This window comes from Myotis nattereri, assembly GCF_964212035.1.
Source record: "Myotis nattereri genome assembly, chromosome: 3".
NCBI lineage: Eukaryota > Metazoa > Chordata > Mammalia > Chiroptera > Vespertilionidae > Myotis > Myotis nattereri.
The window spans coordinates 200,157,949-200,174,594 of NC_138077.1; positions in this window are offsets into that span (position 1 = coordinate 200,157,949).

Here is a 16,646-nt window from a genome sequence, read left to right on the forward strand (position 1 = left end):
GACGATATAGCAATAAACAAAACAAAGCCCCTGCCTTCATAGAGTTTACATTCAGTCTGGTGTGATTAAATAATTACAGCTAACACTAACATAGCATTTACTATGGACTAGGCACTGTTCTAAGCACTTAACCTGTATAACCTCACTTAATCCTCACATCATTATGCGGTTGGTCCTGTTATTATGTCCAGTGTACAGAAGAAGAAACAGACAGAGAAGTCAATCATCTCATTCTCTAGGGATCTTCGAGGTTACACAGCTGGAAAATGGCAGAGCTGAAAGACAACCCTGGGCCCAAACTTTATTCTCTAGTTCACTCACTCTACACCTCTCTGATGAGAAAAGCAAAATCTAAACTGGAGGCAGCCAGGACTAGAGTTGGCAGCCATTATTACCATTAGTGTTGGTACCATCCAGTTCATTGATACCCCCAACTAGTTTGTGATGCCCCAACCCTCACTGGACTAAAAAGTTATTGTTTATCTGAAGTTCAAATTTAACTGGGTGTTCTGTTTCGATTCGCTGAATCTAGTAATCCTACTCAGGGCTCAGAACAGATTGCAGACAGATGCCAAATATCTGGCTGCAAGCCAGATTGAAATTAGATTTAGGAAAAGACACAGAGACACAGAGATTGAGGGCAAATGACTCTCCTAGGGAGATAGGATGGATGAGTGGGAGTGGAGGAAGTGAGGGGAAAGCAGGAGTGATTTTGCCTTTAGTCTGGCCCTTTCCTGGGGCCCCTCGCCCTCTCTTTCCCTTCTCACAGGAAAGGATTTTCTACCATCTCAATTTAAGGACTGAGTAGTGATAGTGCTTTCCTATGCATGTTTTACTTCCTGTATCCCCTTTCCCAAGGGTATTGGAAAGACAGTGGGTCATGCTGGAAAAGGAGGTTCAGATCACACCTGGGGAGCTTGGGCAGGTCAGCTTGCCCATAAGTGTTGTAGGGATAGCAGTCACTCAGTAGAGAGCTATAGAAACCAAACCACAGTTTGCAATGTGCTGATCCTGAAGTCTGAACTCACAGTTTTCTCTATTTCTTTCTAGGCTACAACCACAGGGCCTTTGCACATGCTGTTCCTTATACTTGAAACTGTCTTCCCTCTTCCTCAGGCCAGCTTCACAATCACTTCTTCCCTTACCTCCCTGTTATACACATTCATAGCAATGGATACTTCTCTTTAGCATTTCTTAAGATTGTACTTTTATGTGTTTTTATGTGATTTGATTAACATCTGGCTCTTTAATTAGACGGTAAACTCTCAGAGGGCAGCAGTCATGTTTTGTTTTTTTAAATATATTTTATTGATTTTTTACAGAGAGGAAGGGAGAGAGATAGAGAGTTAGAAATATCGATGAGAGAGAAACATCGATTAGCTGCCTCCTGCACATCTCCTACTGGGGATGTGCCCGCAACCCAGGTACATGCCCTTGACCAGAATCGAACCCGGGACCCTTCAGTCCGCAGGCCGACGCTCTATCCACTGAGCCAAACCGGTTTCAGCCAGTCATGTTTTCTTGACTCTTCATTGTTTTCCAGACACCTGGCACATTGTAGGAACTCAAAAGAGCTAAGTGAAATGTCCAACATCACCTAGCTATGAAATTGCAAATCTAGGACTCAGATCCAGGCATTTTAACCCCATGCTCTGAAATACTACCCTGAGTAGTTGATAAATTCTAGCTATTATTTTTTTTTTAATTTTTTATTTTTATTTTATTGATTTCAGAGTGGAAGGGAGAAGGAAAGAGAGATAGAAACATCAATGATGAGAGAAATCATTGATTGGCTGCCCCCTACACACCCCACACTGGGGATTGAGGCCGCAACCTAGGCATGTGCCCTGGCCAGAATCGAACCGGGGACCCTTCAGTCCAAAGGCTGACACTCTACCCACTGAGCCAAACCGGCTAGGGCCGTAGTCGGCAAACTGCGGCTCGCGAGCCACATGCAGCTCTTTGGCCCCTTGAGTGTGGCTCTTCCTAAGCCTTAGGAGCACCCTAATTAAGTTAATAACAATGTACCTACCTATATAGTTTAAGTTTAAAAAATTTGGCTCTCAAAAGAAATTTCAATCGTTGTACTGTTGATATTTGGCTCTGTTGACTAATGAGTTTGCCGACCACTGGGCTAGGGCAACTATTATTATTATTAATAATGGGGTTAGAATGGCCTCTTCTGGGCAGTCACTTGAGGTGTTTGTTAAATGAGTGACTCATGAGTGTAAAAGGGCTTTACTGGACAAAAATGAGATTATTATTCTGTATCCTGTTGAAGACATTCTGGCACAGAGCAGGGGGATGTACTGACAGTGGCTAAGGGCTGGGTTTTGGGTCCCTCTACTGCAGTCTGAGCATGTGCTTACGATAATGTTCAAGCGCACATGTTCCTGGGGAAAAGGTCTGACATCATTATTTTTAAATATTTTTTATCGATTTCAGAGAGGGAGAGAGAGATAGAAACATCAATGATGAGAGAGAATCATTGATCGGCTGCCTCCTGCATGCCCCCTCCTGGGGATCAAGCCCGCAACCCTGGCATGTGCCCTTGACCGGAGTCGAACCTGGGACCCTTCAGTCTGCAGGCTGATGCTCTATCCACTGAGCCAAACCGGCTATTCTCTCTTGATCTTTCATGTAGAGGAGGGTCTTGGCACATGTGTCTCCTGACAGCAGGTGGAACAAGATGAGGGGAATAATCATAATGGTATTTACCTTTCACAAGTAATTACAAAGTGCCAAAACTTGGCAAAGTACTTAAATAATAATAATCATGAGGGCTTATTGAGAGAGAACTATGTGACCTGCCTGGGGCTGAGTGTTTTACAAGCAAGAGCCCAGCAAATCATCCCAGCAATATCATAAGACAAATTATTGTTCCCGTTTTCCAGATGAGGAAACTGAGGCTCCAAGATGGGTGGGATTACCTATGACCAGACAGCTAGTAAGTATTGCAGCTGGGATGGAAACCCAATTCTCTCAGACTCAATCACTTCACTACAAGGGGAGCCCAGAAGGGGGTGCAGGGTACTCAGTTTACAGACAGTGGATAGTGGTAAATGGGCGAGGGGGTGGAGTCTCTTGTTGGCCCCATCCAGGCCTGAGGGATGGAGGTGACAGCACTCCCTTGCTTGAAACCCTCCTGTGGCTCCCCCATCACACTTCAGACAAAAGCCAAAGACTTTGCCAGCCTGCAAAGCCCTGCAGGACCTGGTCCCCTGCGCCTTCTGGCATCTCCTCTCCTACCACTCACGCACTGCCCTGGGCTACCAGGCATTCTTGCTGCTCATTGACATGCCAGGTACCTCTCACCTCAGGCTTTTGCTCCTGCTGTGCCCTCCACCTGGAACATTCTTTTTTCCAACTCTCAGGAGAGCTCACTTTCTCACTTCATTCACTTCCCAAATTCACACCTCTTGAGAAAGGACCTACCCTATCTAAAATAGTGCCCCGTTAATGGTATTTACGTTATCTTCTTTTCACGGCAAGCCTCTTTACCAGCAATCACACCATATATTTACCTGTTTGTTGTTTGTTCTTCCCACGAGAACAAAGTTCCATGAAGCAGGACTTACATATTTTGTTTACGGCTGTATTCCTGGATACATCTGACATATTTCAAGCCCACAATATATACACTAGTACTTGTGAATGGAGCATAACCAACCTGGGCTCTAATTCTGGCTCTGTCACTCCCTTGCTGTGTGACTCTGAGCATTTTAGTTAGTCTCTCCGAGAATCTGTAAAATAGGGATGGTTATGAGCACAGCCATTTCTTAGTATCTGCAGAGGATTGGTTCTAGGACCCACACAGATACCAAAATCTGCAGCTTCTCAAGTCCCTTAGACAAAATAGGGTAGTGTTCGCATATACCTTACATCCTCCTGTGTACTTTAACTAATTTCTAGATTACTTATAATACCAAATACAATATAAATAGTTGTCATACTGTATTGTTTAGGAATTCAGTACAGATGCAACCATGTGGCCTAACCACATGGTACACTCAGCAACAATGTAACATTTCCCCCCAAAATATTTCTTTTTTGTTTGTTTGTTTGTTTTGTTAATCCTCACCCAAGGATATTTTTTCCATTGATTTTTAGAGAGAGTAGAAAGAAGGGGGAGAGACAGAGAGAGAGAAACATGACCAGGACTGTGGATTGAGCCTGCAACCGAGGTATGTGCCCTTGACCAGAATCGAACCCACAACCCTTCAGTACTCAGGCTGACACTCTAACCACTGAGCAAAGCTGGCTAGCCCCCCCCCCCCCAAATGTTTTCAATCCACAGTTGGTTGAGTCCACTGATACAGAACTCATGGATATGGAGGACCAACTGCATTAAGTGAGATTGGGCAATAAAGTATCTGTGTGGTGCCCTAGCCGGTTTGGCTCAGTGGATAGAGAGTTGGCCTGTGGATGAAATGGTCCCAGGTTCATTTCTGGCCAAGGGCACATGCCCGGGTTGCGGCTGTGATCCCCCCCAGTAGGGGGCATGCAGGAGGCAGCCAATCAATGATTCTCTCATCATTGATCTCTCTCTCTCTCTCTCTCTCTCTCTCTCTCTCTCTCTCTCTCCCTTCCTCTCTGAAATCAATAAAAAAAAAAACAAAAAAACAAATATCTGTGTGGTATCTGGCACATGGTAGGTGCTCAATAGAAATGGTAGGTAATAATCATAGGCTCTCTCCCTTCCCTCCAAATTCTTCCCTCTGCAAAGGATGGGGAGGGCTGCAGACTGGGGCTTGGAGAGTTCACTGGGAAGGGTCTCCATTGTTGGGAGATGACGATGTGAGAAGGAACTCCCATGACTGTGGTCACAAGGCTGGTAAAGAATGAGCCAAAGACAGTGGATAGAGCGTCGGCCTGCGGACTGAAGGGTCCCGGGTTCGATTCCGGTCAAGGGCATGTACCTGGGTTGCGGGCACATCCCCAGTGGGAGATGTGCAGGAGGCAGCTGATCGATGTTTCTCTCTCATTGATGTTTCTAACTCTCTATCCATCTCCCTTCCTCTCTGTAAAAAATCAATAAAATATATTTTAAAAAAAAATGAGCCAAAGATGAAGCAGTGAGGAGGAATGGGAGCGCAGAGGTGGGACAGTCCCAGGCCTGCTGGAGAACTGACCAGTGGGCTCCTCCACCGACCTGGAGCCTGGGGCTGAGGCAGAAGCTTGTTGCTACTGGTTAGAGAGGATGGGAGGTGGCCATAGAGGTGGGTACAGTAGCAGTAAGAGAAGGGAATGGAATGGCAGGTAGAGGGACAGAAGAGGAAGCAGTTGGTCATCAATAGACACTGGCTATGTTCCAGGCACTATTCTGGGCACTGGGGATACAGCAGAGGAATAGACAGAGAGGGTTCCTGTTCTCTAGGATGGCGGGACAGGCGGGGGGGGGGGGGGCGCGGGGCGGGGGCAGGGGGTGTGTGAACTGTGTGTGGCCTGTGGGCCAAATCTAGGCTATTATTTTTGTACGCCTGTGAGTTAAGAATGGTTTTTACATCTTTAAATGACTGGGGGGGGGGGGGATCAAAAGAAGACTATTTCATGATGTGCAAATTATATGAAATTCAAATTTCAGTATCCATAAATAAAGTTTTATTGGAACACAGCCATGCTCCGTTTACGTATGGTCTAGGGCTGCTTTCACACTCCAACAGCCGAGTTGAGTAGTAGCAACAGAGACCATATGGTCTGGAAAGCCTAAAGTGTTTACTAGCTGGCTCTTTAGAAAAAAAACTTGTCAACCCCTGCTCTAGGAACTTACATTCTCTTTGGGGAGACAGTAAACAAGCAGATAAGTGAATTTCAGGGTGCTTCTGAGGACAAGTGCCAGCTGGCACCAGCATTTCCTCACACCCTGCTTCTGCCTGAGCCACCTTCCCTTGGAAAGGAAGTGCTCCATCCAGGAGGGTAATGTACAGCAGCAGAGGAGCTGGGGCATTGTGATCAGCCCCCTGCCTCCGAATCAAGAAGACCTAGCCTTTTTCGTAGAAGGAAAAAGTCACACTTAGTGACTTGCAAATTCCAGCACCCACTGGATTCCCCTTCCCCTCTCCCAGATCCTTGATCCAGGAATGACTTCTGTACGCTGTTCAAAGGAATAGTATCATCACCTTCGTCATCAAGGCCTGTCACCTGTTTAGCTGCCACCTGTGCGGCTCCTTTATAAAAACTTTTCTTCCATGCTACCTCCTGGAGCTCTTAAAGGGGTAAGGCATGGGTTGGGCTTGTTGTTCCCATTTCACAGATGAGGAAACTGAGACTTGGAGAAATGACTGGTTTATCCAGAATCACACACCTGAAATATCTTGCATAGCCAAGACTAGAAAGTAAGGGAATGTCAGCTTTGGAAAGGCCTTTGGGACTTTCTTAGCCAGAGATGGAAGGAAACTGGTGGCTTGAGGCAGAGTTGAATCAGATAAGAGTGGCAAATCCTCCATGTGCAAGACATAAGGCGTGCATTGTCAGTAGAGAATTTAAAAACATTAATGAAACTGAGTGGGTCTGCTTTTTATTTTCACCATGCTCTGGTAAGTCTAAGCAAGGTGGGTGATAAAATGCTCTTAAAGAGATCTTTTGTTGGTCTAACTTCTAAATAATTGCTGGGATTATTGTGAGTTTTATGAATATAATATACTAGAGGCCCAGTGCACGAAAATTTGTTCACTCAGGGGTTCCTCAGCCCGACCTGCGCCCTCTCGCAGTCTGGGACCCCTCGGGGGATGTCCACCTGCCAATGTAGGCCCACTCCCCAGGGGATCAGGCCTAAGCTGGCAGTCAGACTTCACTCTGACAGCCTGGGAGCCATCGGGGGATGTCCACCTGCCAATGTAGGCCCACTCCCCAGGGTATCAGGCCTAAGCTGGCAGTCAGACTTTGCTGACAGCCTGGGAGCCATCGGGGGATGTCTGGCTGTGGCTTGGACCCACTCCCCTGTGGCCACCTCTGTGGAAGGCGCAGTGCCTAGACTGGGACCACGCAGCCCCCTCTCCCGCCACTTCTGCAGAAGGGGGGTGCACCGGGACCACCATGGCTGGCCTGGCAGCGCAGGCCCACTGGTTGTTCTGGCAAATCATTCTGGAAGGTCAGAAGGTCGTTCTGCCATCCAGTCTAATTAGCATGTTAGCTCTTTATTATGTAGGACTAGAGGCCGATGCATGAAATTCATGCAAGAATTGGCCTTCCTCCCCCCAGATGCCGGCACCGGCTTCCCTTGCAGCCCCAACTTCATCCGGAAGGACGTCTGGTCTAATTAGCATATTACACTTTTATTATTATAGATTATATAGGATATGTAAAATTCAAATGAGGACATTTTTATCACCTAACCTTTAATAAATATATTCTAGCCCTAACCAGTTTGGCTCAGTGGATAGAGCATCGGCCTGCGGACTCAAGGGTCCCAGGTTCGATTCTGGTCAAGGGCATGTACCTTGGTTGTGGGCACATCCCCAGTGGGGAGTGTGCAGGAGGCAGCTGGTCGATGTTTCTCTCTCATCGATGTTTCTAACTCTCTATCCCTCTCCCTTCCTCTCTGTAAAAAATCAATAAAATATATATTAAAAATAAATAAATTTATTAAAAAAATAAATAAATAAATATAATCTAAATGGAAGCTAATTTGGAGAACCCGCAGTCACACAATTGGCCCTAATATATGCCTTCAGTTGGACAGTTCACAGCAGGTCAGAATCATTAAGCTCACTTGGGGAGTGTTCATGTCCCCATATTCCTGCAGTTACATAGCAGATCTGAAATCAACAGTGATAGCCCAGTGATTGTAAAAACAAAGGAACAAAACTTGAGTTACTGCAATTCTGTTGTTCTCTGTGCAAATCATTCTCTGGACTTGTCAAGTTGCTTCTTTTGGAAATGTTTCCTAGTGTGAGTGAGTGAGTGTGTGTGTGTGTGTGTGTGTGTGCCTTTTTGTAAAAAAAATATTTATAAAAAGTATTAGTCTATTTTTTCCCCTTTGTACTCTAATTTTTATTTTACTTAAAATATTTTATTGGAGCCCTGGTCGGGTAGCTCAGTTGGTTAGAGCATCATCCCAACGTTGTGGGCTCAATTCCCAGTCAGGGCACATACGCCAACAAGCAGTGAGTGCATAAATAAGTGGAGCAACACATTGATCTTTCTCTCTAAAAAATCAATAAATAGCCCTGGCCGGCTCGGCTCAGTGGATAGAGTGTCAGCCTGTGGACTGAGGGTCGTTTCTGATTTGTTTCTGGTTCCTTTCTGATCAAGGGCACATGCCTGGGTTGTGGGCTTGATCCCCAGTAGGGGGCGTGCAGGAGGCAGCCAATCAATGATTCTCTCTCATCATTGATGTTTCTCTCTCTCCTTCTCCCTTCCTCTCTGAAATAAATAAAAATATATTTTAAAAAATTTATTTTAGAGAGGGAGGAAGGGAGAGAGAAACATTGATGTGAGAAAGAAACATTGATCGGTTGCCTCTTATATGAACCAAAAGCTGGGATCAAACCTGTAATCTTTAGGTATACAGGACAATACTCCAATCAACTAAGCCACCTGGCCAGGGCCATTATTTTTATTTTGTTTTATTTCATGATTATTACTGAAGATAAGTCTGTCATGTTGGGATTAAAAAATGATCTGTTCTGCCGAAACCGGTTTGGCTCAGTGGATAGAGCGTCGGCCTGCGGACTGAAGGGTCCCGGGTTCAATTCCGGTCAGGGGCATGTGCCTGGGTTGCGGGCGCATCCCCAGTGGGAGATGTGCAGGAGGCAGCTGATCGATGTTCCTCTCTCATCGATGTTTCTGGCTCTCTGTCTCTCTCCCTTCCTCTCTGTGAAAAATCAATAAAATATATTTTTTAAAAAAAATGATCTGTTCTGTGTGTCAAATACACTGGGTTTACCATTGGCCCAAATACAGAATAGGACCTAAAGACATCATCTTCTCACTCATAATTATTGTTATTTTATTGAGCACCTACTTGTTGTCAGGCACTGTTCTAAGATTCAGCATGTTTCATCTCTCTCTCTCTCTCTCTCTCTCTCTCTCTCTTTTTCTTCATTCAACAAATATTAAGATCCCACCATGTGTGAGGCACCATTGTAGGTGCTGGGGATATGGCAGTGAACAAAGTCAAATGCTTTCTCTCTCTTACCCTTGAACCTCCGAGCCTGGAGGTGGGATGGGGTTCTCCCTGTGTATCATCTCATTTTAAAATATAGACAGAATTCCACAGGGCCAGGACTAGCATGAAGGTGTTAGGCCAGGTCAGTGTAAGGTCAGATTTTGTCTTTCTTCAGAATGTTGATATTTTTTTGTTCATCGTGTATATTTCTTATGCATAACTTTTTTTTTTCAAATTATAAGAGAAAGTTTATTTAGAAAGTTACGGAGGTAGTAGAAGTTAGCAGCTGGGCTGCATAGGCTCAGGAAACAGGTTACAAAAGCAGAAGAAGGGCCCTTGGAGCTTAGAGAGAAAGGCAAAGGTAATGTGTGGGATGGGGAGGTGCGGGGAGGGGAGAAGGGGAAAGTAAGGCTCCCAGGAGAAAGAACCGCCTTTTTTGCATTACTTTTCACTTTTTAAAATATTACATGAAAAAATAAAATAAAATATTACATGAAAGTGTTAATCATCTTGAATGTTGAGAATTTTTTGGTGCCCTCTTAAGTTTTGCACCCAAATGCACCCTCATTAACCTCACTCTATTAACCTCTCACCCTAGTCCCGTCCTTGTTCATTTAATCCTCACAACAATCCTGTGAAGTAGGTACAATAATTACTCCCATTTTACAGATAAGAAAAGTGAGGTACAGAGAGGCCAAGTGATTTGTTCCAGGACACACAGTTATTAAGTGGTACAGCTGGCACATGAACTCCTACTTTAGTGCCCATGCTCTTAGCCCTGCTTTACATTTATTTTGTTTGGTCCGTAACAGGTCACTAAATATTTCCTATAACTTGCCATTACACCTGGGCTCACATTCCTGTTGTGCAATGGAGTGGCAGCCTCTCTTAGATAAGGCATGCTCACCATATCCCCACCACCCTTACTGTCTCAACTCCTCACCCATTTCACTCACTTGTTACCTGCTTGCTCCTGAGGGCATTTGGATTTGGACCCCTAATCTGACCTTTTCCCAGATGGAGGAATCCAAGTCTCAGGGAGGAAGAGGCTTACCCAACTCAATAGCACTTTTATGACAAAGCTGGGTTCGAAGCCAGGCCTCACATAGCCCGTAAGTGACAGGAGGCAATTGTAAGTGACTTTACATCTGATGGGAGCTCAGAAAGTGAATTCTCACTCAGATCAAGCTAACTCCCATTTCCGGAGCACCTCCCATGGGCTGTCACTGAGGTGGGCATTTCTAGATTCACATCTCACGCCGTCCTCCCAACAACTCCATGTGGTCCTCCCAACAACTCTGGCAGCTTAGACTTGTTGTTGTTAATCCTTACCTGAGGATATTTTCCATTGAATTTTAGAGAGTAGAAAGAAGGAGGAGAGAAAGAGAGAGAGAGAAATATTGATGTGAGAGAAATATATTGATTGGTTGCCTCCCGCAGGTGCCCCAACCGGGGCCCATGATCAAGCCTGCAACCGAGGTACGTGCCCTTGACCAGAATTGAACCCGGGACCCCAATGGTCTATCCACTGAGCCACACCAGCTAGGGCTGGCAGGTTAGTCTTGACACCCTCCATCTTGCAGGTGAGAAACTGTAGCTCGGGAGATTAGGTGACTTTCCCAGGATCTCACTGCAAGTTTGTGGCAGGTCTGTCTTCAGCTCATAAGCTCTTGACATGAAACCAGAGGAATCCACCTCCTGTTCCCTCCCTCTCGCTCCCTCTCATTCTTAGGGTTTTCTTGGACCGAGGCTGGAGTCATCTTGGCGAAATCTGCACTGCTCCAGGAGGATGCTGACATAGGGCAGCCTGCGAGCAAACGGGAATTATCAAAAACACCTACAATCCTAGTCAGTTTGCTCAGTGGTTGGAGCGCGGCCAAGGACTGAAGGGTCCCGGGTTTGATTCTGGTCAAAGGCACATACCTTAGTTGTAGGCTTGATGCTGGGCCTTGGTCGGGGTATGTGCAGGAGGCAACCAATAGATACATCTCCTATTGATGTTTTTGTCTCTCCCCCTCCCTTCCACTCTTTCTAAGAATCAACTGAAAAAATATCCTTGGGTGAGGATTAACAACAAAAAAACCACCTACTATATGCCAGGCATGTGCTAGATGCTTTTTATAAGGCGTAAAGTCCTTTATTGTGTTATTTGCATCCTTTAAATTCCCACAATGGCCCTAACCAGTTTGGCTCAGTGGATAGAATGGACTGAAGAGTCCCAGGTTTGATTCCGGCCAAGGGCATGTACCTGGGTTGCGGGCACATCCCCAGTGGGAGGTGTGCAGGAGGCAGCTGATCGATGTTTCTCTCATCGATGTTTCTAACTCTCTATCCCTCTCCTTTCCTCTCTGTAAAAAATCAATGAAATATATTTAAAAATAAGTAAATAAATAAATTTCCCACAATGAATACCTTTTACTTCCTGTATAAGGAACTGCTTGATCTAGGCCTGGAAATGATTCTGCTCAACTTCTGGACAAGCTGGGGGTCAGTTTCCCCAATTGGCAATGAAAGAAACAGGCTCACAAGTAATAGGTGATGGAGTCAGGATTCTGTCTAAATCCAGGACCTGTGCTCTTTCCATTCTACTGCTCTGCCTGCCCCCCCCCCCCTTTTAACACCTTGTTACACAAAGGAGCGCAGGCAAATTATAAAAATACGTGAGAGGAATCAAGTATTTATCCTGTCTTTCTTGTATAAACTATTTCAGAAAAATCAAATAATGAATGAGGAAAAGTTCTTTTTTATAGAATTCCAACGAATGCATGCAAAAAGTGACAGAAATTAGAAAATTACCATTTTTGGAACACCTACTGAAATAATGGATCATTAGTGGGTGCTAAAAACCAATAAAAAGTTGATGGGGAATTTTATAATGAAGAGAAGCTGGCTAAGAGCCCTGAACCCATGGATCAATCAGTAAAAACATTTCAATGAAATATTATATGCCTCCAGATGTAATGTAATAATAAGTACATAGCACCACCTCCAGTTCTTGCCAAAAATATTACCCCTGAGTCTAACCAAGCCTCTAGGTCTAACTTTCAGTATGCTGGAAATACAAGGGACAGAGAACACGTAAACGACCCCATCAGGAAGCCATCAGCCCAACCTCCTGTATGTGGGAACCTTTACAGGACAAGTGCTTTGATTTCTTTTACAAATAAATAGCCTTCATAAAGAAAGAAAGATGGAACTGTCACAGATTAAAAGGCACTTGAAGACATATCAACTGAATGAAATGTGTAAACCTTATTTGAATCCTGGTTGGAACAAACCAAATTATTAAAGAAATTTGAACATAAACTAGGTACTAAATGACTTTTGGGAACTCTATTAATTTTGTTGGGTATGATAGTTATGTTGGAAAAAGCCCTGTTAAAGATATATGATGAAATAATTTGGGTGAAATGATAAAATGTTTGGGATTAGCATTATGATACTCCAGACAGAGGGAAAATTGGGGAAGTAGATGAAACAAGATTGACAGATGTTGATACTTATTGAAGATGGGTGACAGGTACAGGACAGTGGATTACATTCACTCTACTTTTATGTATGTTTGGAATTTTCCATAATAAAACATTTTCTAAGGGTAAAGGGAACTACTTATGAAAATTGGAAGAGAAAAATAGAGATCAAGAAATGGAAAAGTTCAAAGCTTTTTAGTGTGCAAAGCAAAGAGGGAAACAAGAATCATGCTAGAAGGCAGTTTCATGTCTACAGTCCTCTGACCCCCCCCCCCCGCCCACACACACACACACACACACACACACACACACACACACACACACTGCTGCATAGGAGTGGGCCCTGGGCCTGTAACACTTCCTAAACAAAAGATAAGAGTCCATACAACCTGTGCTAGACCCTTTGTTTGGGAATATCTTCTTGTTTTTTAGGTGCAATGGGTAGTCTTTTGTTTCTGCTTAAAGCATGTGCGTCAGTCATACAGTATCTGGCCAACCCCAATGCTCAATTTATTCTCTGGGAGATGACAAGGTTGGTCCTTCCACTGTAGCAGGAAAAAGGTGAGCATAGGCAAATTGCTCTGTGTTAGCCACTAGGAGAGATCTGCTGGCCATGAGGGATCAATGCCCAAGAAGCTAATCTTATATATATCATTGATTTCAGAGAGGATGGGAGAGGAAGACAGGGCTAGAAACCTCAATGATGAGAGAGAATCATCGATCAGCTGCCTCCTGCTTGCTCCAACTAGAAATAAAACTGTGACCTCCTGGTTCAACCACTGAGCACACTGGCTAGACCAGAAGCTGATCTTGCTCTGTCTCTTCTCTATGTGAGTAAAGCAGCGATTTTCAGCCAGTGTGCTATGTCAGGCAAACTAGTGCGCTCCAAGAATTTTTAAAACATGCAAGACCTGACTATTTAGTCATAGGCACTGACCTCTTTTCCCTTAGATTGTCAAATTAAAAAATGACAACAGCCAACACAACAATAGCCATCTGGTATGAATGAATCAAAATTATACCTTTCGTTTTTTGTCAGATCTGCAAAGAATATATTTTTTTGGTATGCCGCAGAATTTTAGTAATTAGGTTTTGTGTGCCATGAGATGAAAAAGGTTGAAAATAGCTGGAGTATTGTTTCATCCAGTGCTTGACTACCTGTGTTTTCCTTGGCGACTCAGATAACAAGATGTAATGGGTTAGAAGGTTTTAGAGACCTCCCCTGGGATTGGTAACTGGTGCACAATCCTCAGCTTGACACCAAGAGATTTAGAAAACCAACAAACCAGAAGAGTTTCTTGTAATCAAAGAGATTCTGGTGATAACAAAATTGCCTCTTAATATGGCCTACCAGATCACCAGTAGAGAGGCCAATCGCATGTCCTAATTTGGGCTATACTTGCAAAGACCTCGGGCCAATAGGAGGGGTAAGAGGTGGAGCTTAGAGGAAGGAGGAAATAGAGAGAGACTGGGGAAAGGCAGGTCATCTTAGGTGGAAGGTTCCCAGTGAGCAAGGGCAGAGAGGCTGTCATTTTCGTAAAAGTAAAAATATTGTACAAAATGTATGTGAACCCGAATAAAGCTGGTCTTATTCTTGCTCCCTCTCCCCCCCCCCCAAAAAAAATGGATCTAACTCCAAAAAGCACCGACAGGAAACAAAGGTCTCTGGAAGACACTGCGAAGGGATTTCACACAGCATACCTCACAGCAAGACATCCTTTCAAAATCCTCCTGAATCTTCTTTCTTCCTCAAAGGTCCACGCTATCAGAGTAGCCCCCGAAACTCCTTTTCCCCCAATTCCTGACCATCCAGACTCTGCCAGCTCACTCCCCTCCCTTCTGTAAGCATTAGCTTTTCCTGAGTGGGACTGGGAGGAAATTCCTCCAGCCACTCCACTCTTTTGCTTAGGTTTATCCCTCTCCCTCTGCTCTCCTTACAGGCTCCTTAGCTAAGTCTGGGAAGCAGGAAAAGCCATGAATATTTACATGTGAGTATTTGTGTCCTGTTGCATAGAAAAAAAAGATGGGAAGGAAATACACCTCAATGTTAACAGCAAGCGGCCAGCAGAGCTTTGAATCAGATAAAGTTGGTCTCAGGTCCTGGCTCTGCCACTTTCTAGTTGTGTGACCTTGGGCAAGCCTCATTGGAGATATTTCTCCAAACCTCAGATTGCTGTTCCGTGAATGACTGAGCCTGGTATTTGACATATACTAAGTGTTCCACAAAGTATAACTGACAAAATAAAGGAGTTTGTCTCAGTTGATAGGAATATGGTGAATTTTATTTTCTCTTTATCAATATTTTTGCCTTTATCAAGATTTTAACAAATGTTTCCAAATAAGCACATATTCTTAATTTAAAATAAAACACCATAAAGATGATTATAAACACAGGCACAAACTATCAGTAGAGGACTAAATGAATTCTGGGGTACCGATATTCTGGAATATTATAAACTTGTTAAAAATAAGGTATTTCTATAAATGACATGAAAAATGTCCACAGTAGAGCAAGTTGCAAAATGAAATGTATAGTGTGACCCTTTTATATGTATATTTAAGTGTTAAGTATATAAATAAACTAAAAATGTGCTGGAAGGATACTCAACACCTTAGCTACCTCAGCAGTGAAGATGAGGGTTTTTCATTTTTTAAATCTATTTTTTAAGGCTTCACCTTTTTTAATATATATATTTTATTGATTTTTTTATATATTTTATTTATTTTTTTACAGAGAGGAAGGGAGAGAGATAGAGAGTTAGAAACATGATGGGAGAGAAACATCGATCAGCTGCCTCCTGCACACCTCCTACTGGGGATGTGCCCGCAACCCAGGTACATGCCCTTGACCGGAATCGAACCTGGGACCCTTCAGTCCGCAGGCCGATGCTCTATCCACTGAGCCAAACCGGTTTCGGCTAAGGCTTCACTTTTTAAGTAAGACGCATGAACTACTTTTAGGTAAAAGGAAAAATTTTAAGGGGGGAAAGCAGGCAGGGAGGGTTTCCCAGGTCCCGTCAGCAGAACAAGCACGGCAGGCGGCCTAGGCCTCCAAGACTCTCCGAACCTCAGTCTATCTCTGCAGCCTGAGCTCCAGCCAGCTATTGGGTTGGGAGGGAGGGGTAGCCGCACCCCGTCTTCAGCCCTCAAGGTCGTGTCCTCGCTCGCAAACACGGCAACAGAAAGGAGCCCGTTGAGGTTGCTCCCTCCTCCTTCCCTGCGGTGACCCCTCTAATGTCTCCGCTAAGGAGTAAGGTTTGCTGGAGCCACGATGGCAGCGGCTGGAAAAGGCACAGGAGCCTCTAGATTTTTCTAGACGAGGCTTGTGGCCCCGGAGACTCTCCCCTCCCCCAATCTTGCTGAAACTGAAGATGAGGGAGGGCTCGGGACAGACAGCGGAGCCCTGCGGGGCTCTCGGGGTGGGACCCGCCCTGCAGCGCGCGGCGGGAGGGAGCCGCCGAGTCCTCACTCTGGGGGACAAGCCTGAGCAGCTCCTGGAATGTGGGGAATATGAGCGCGATGACACACTGGGGCCCTACCAGCCGTCTCTACACAAACCATGGCCTCCAGATCTAGTCCCCAGATTAAGTCCCAGTATTTCCTGGCGGATTCCAAGAACCCTGCCCAGAAAGTGGGCGGGGTCCTGCCTCCCCGCTCCCCACTCACTCCCCCGGCCCTTCTCGCATTTGGGCCCCAAACCCTAGTCCAACCCAGGGCACTAGCCCATCCGGTTCCCAGGTCTAACTGGCCCCTCTTCCTAAACCCCCGTCCGGGTGCCCGCCCCACCCCTGCAGGCCTCGGTCCCGCCCCCTGGCCTGCGCCGCCCCCAGCCCGATTTCCGCACAGTCCCCGCTCCCAGCACCCCGCGCGCGCCTCCCCTACCTCCCCGGCCCGCGGTAACCCGAGCCCAGGGCCCCGCCCCCTCCAAGGCCCCGCCCCTGCACGTGCCCGCGCGTGCTCCGTCCACTTCTAGGGTTTACGGGGCTACCCCCTTGCCATCCTGGCCCTAATCAACCTCCCCCGGCCCGCGTTAGAAAGGCGTGGCGGCGGCGAGGGTCGTGGCGTTC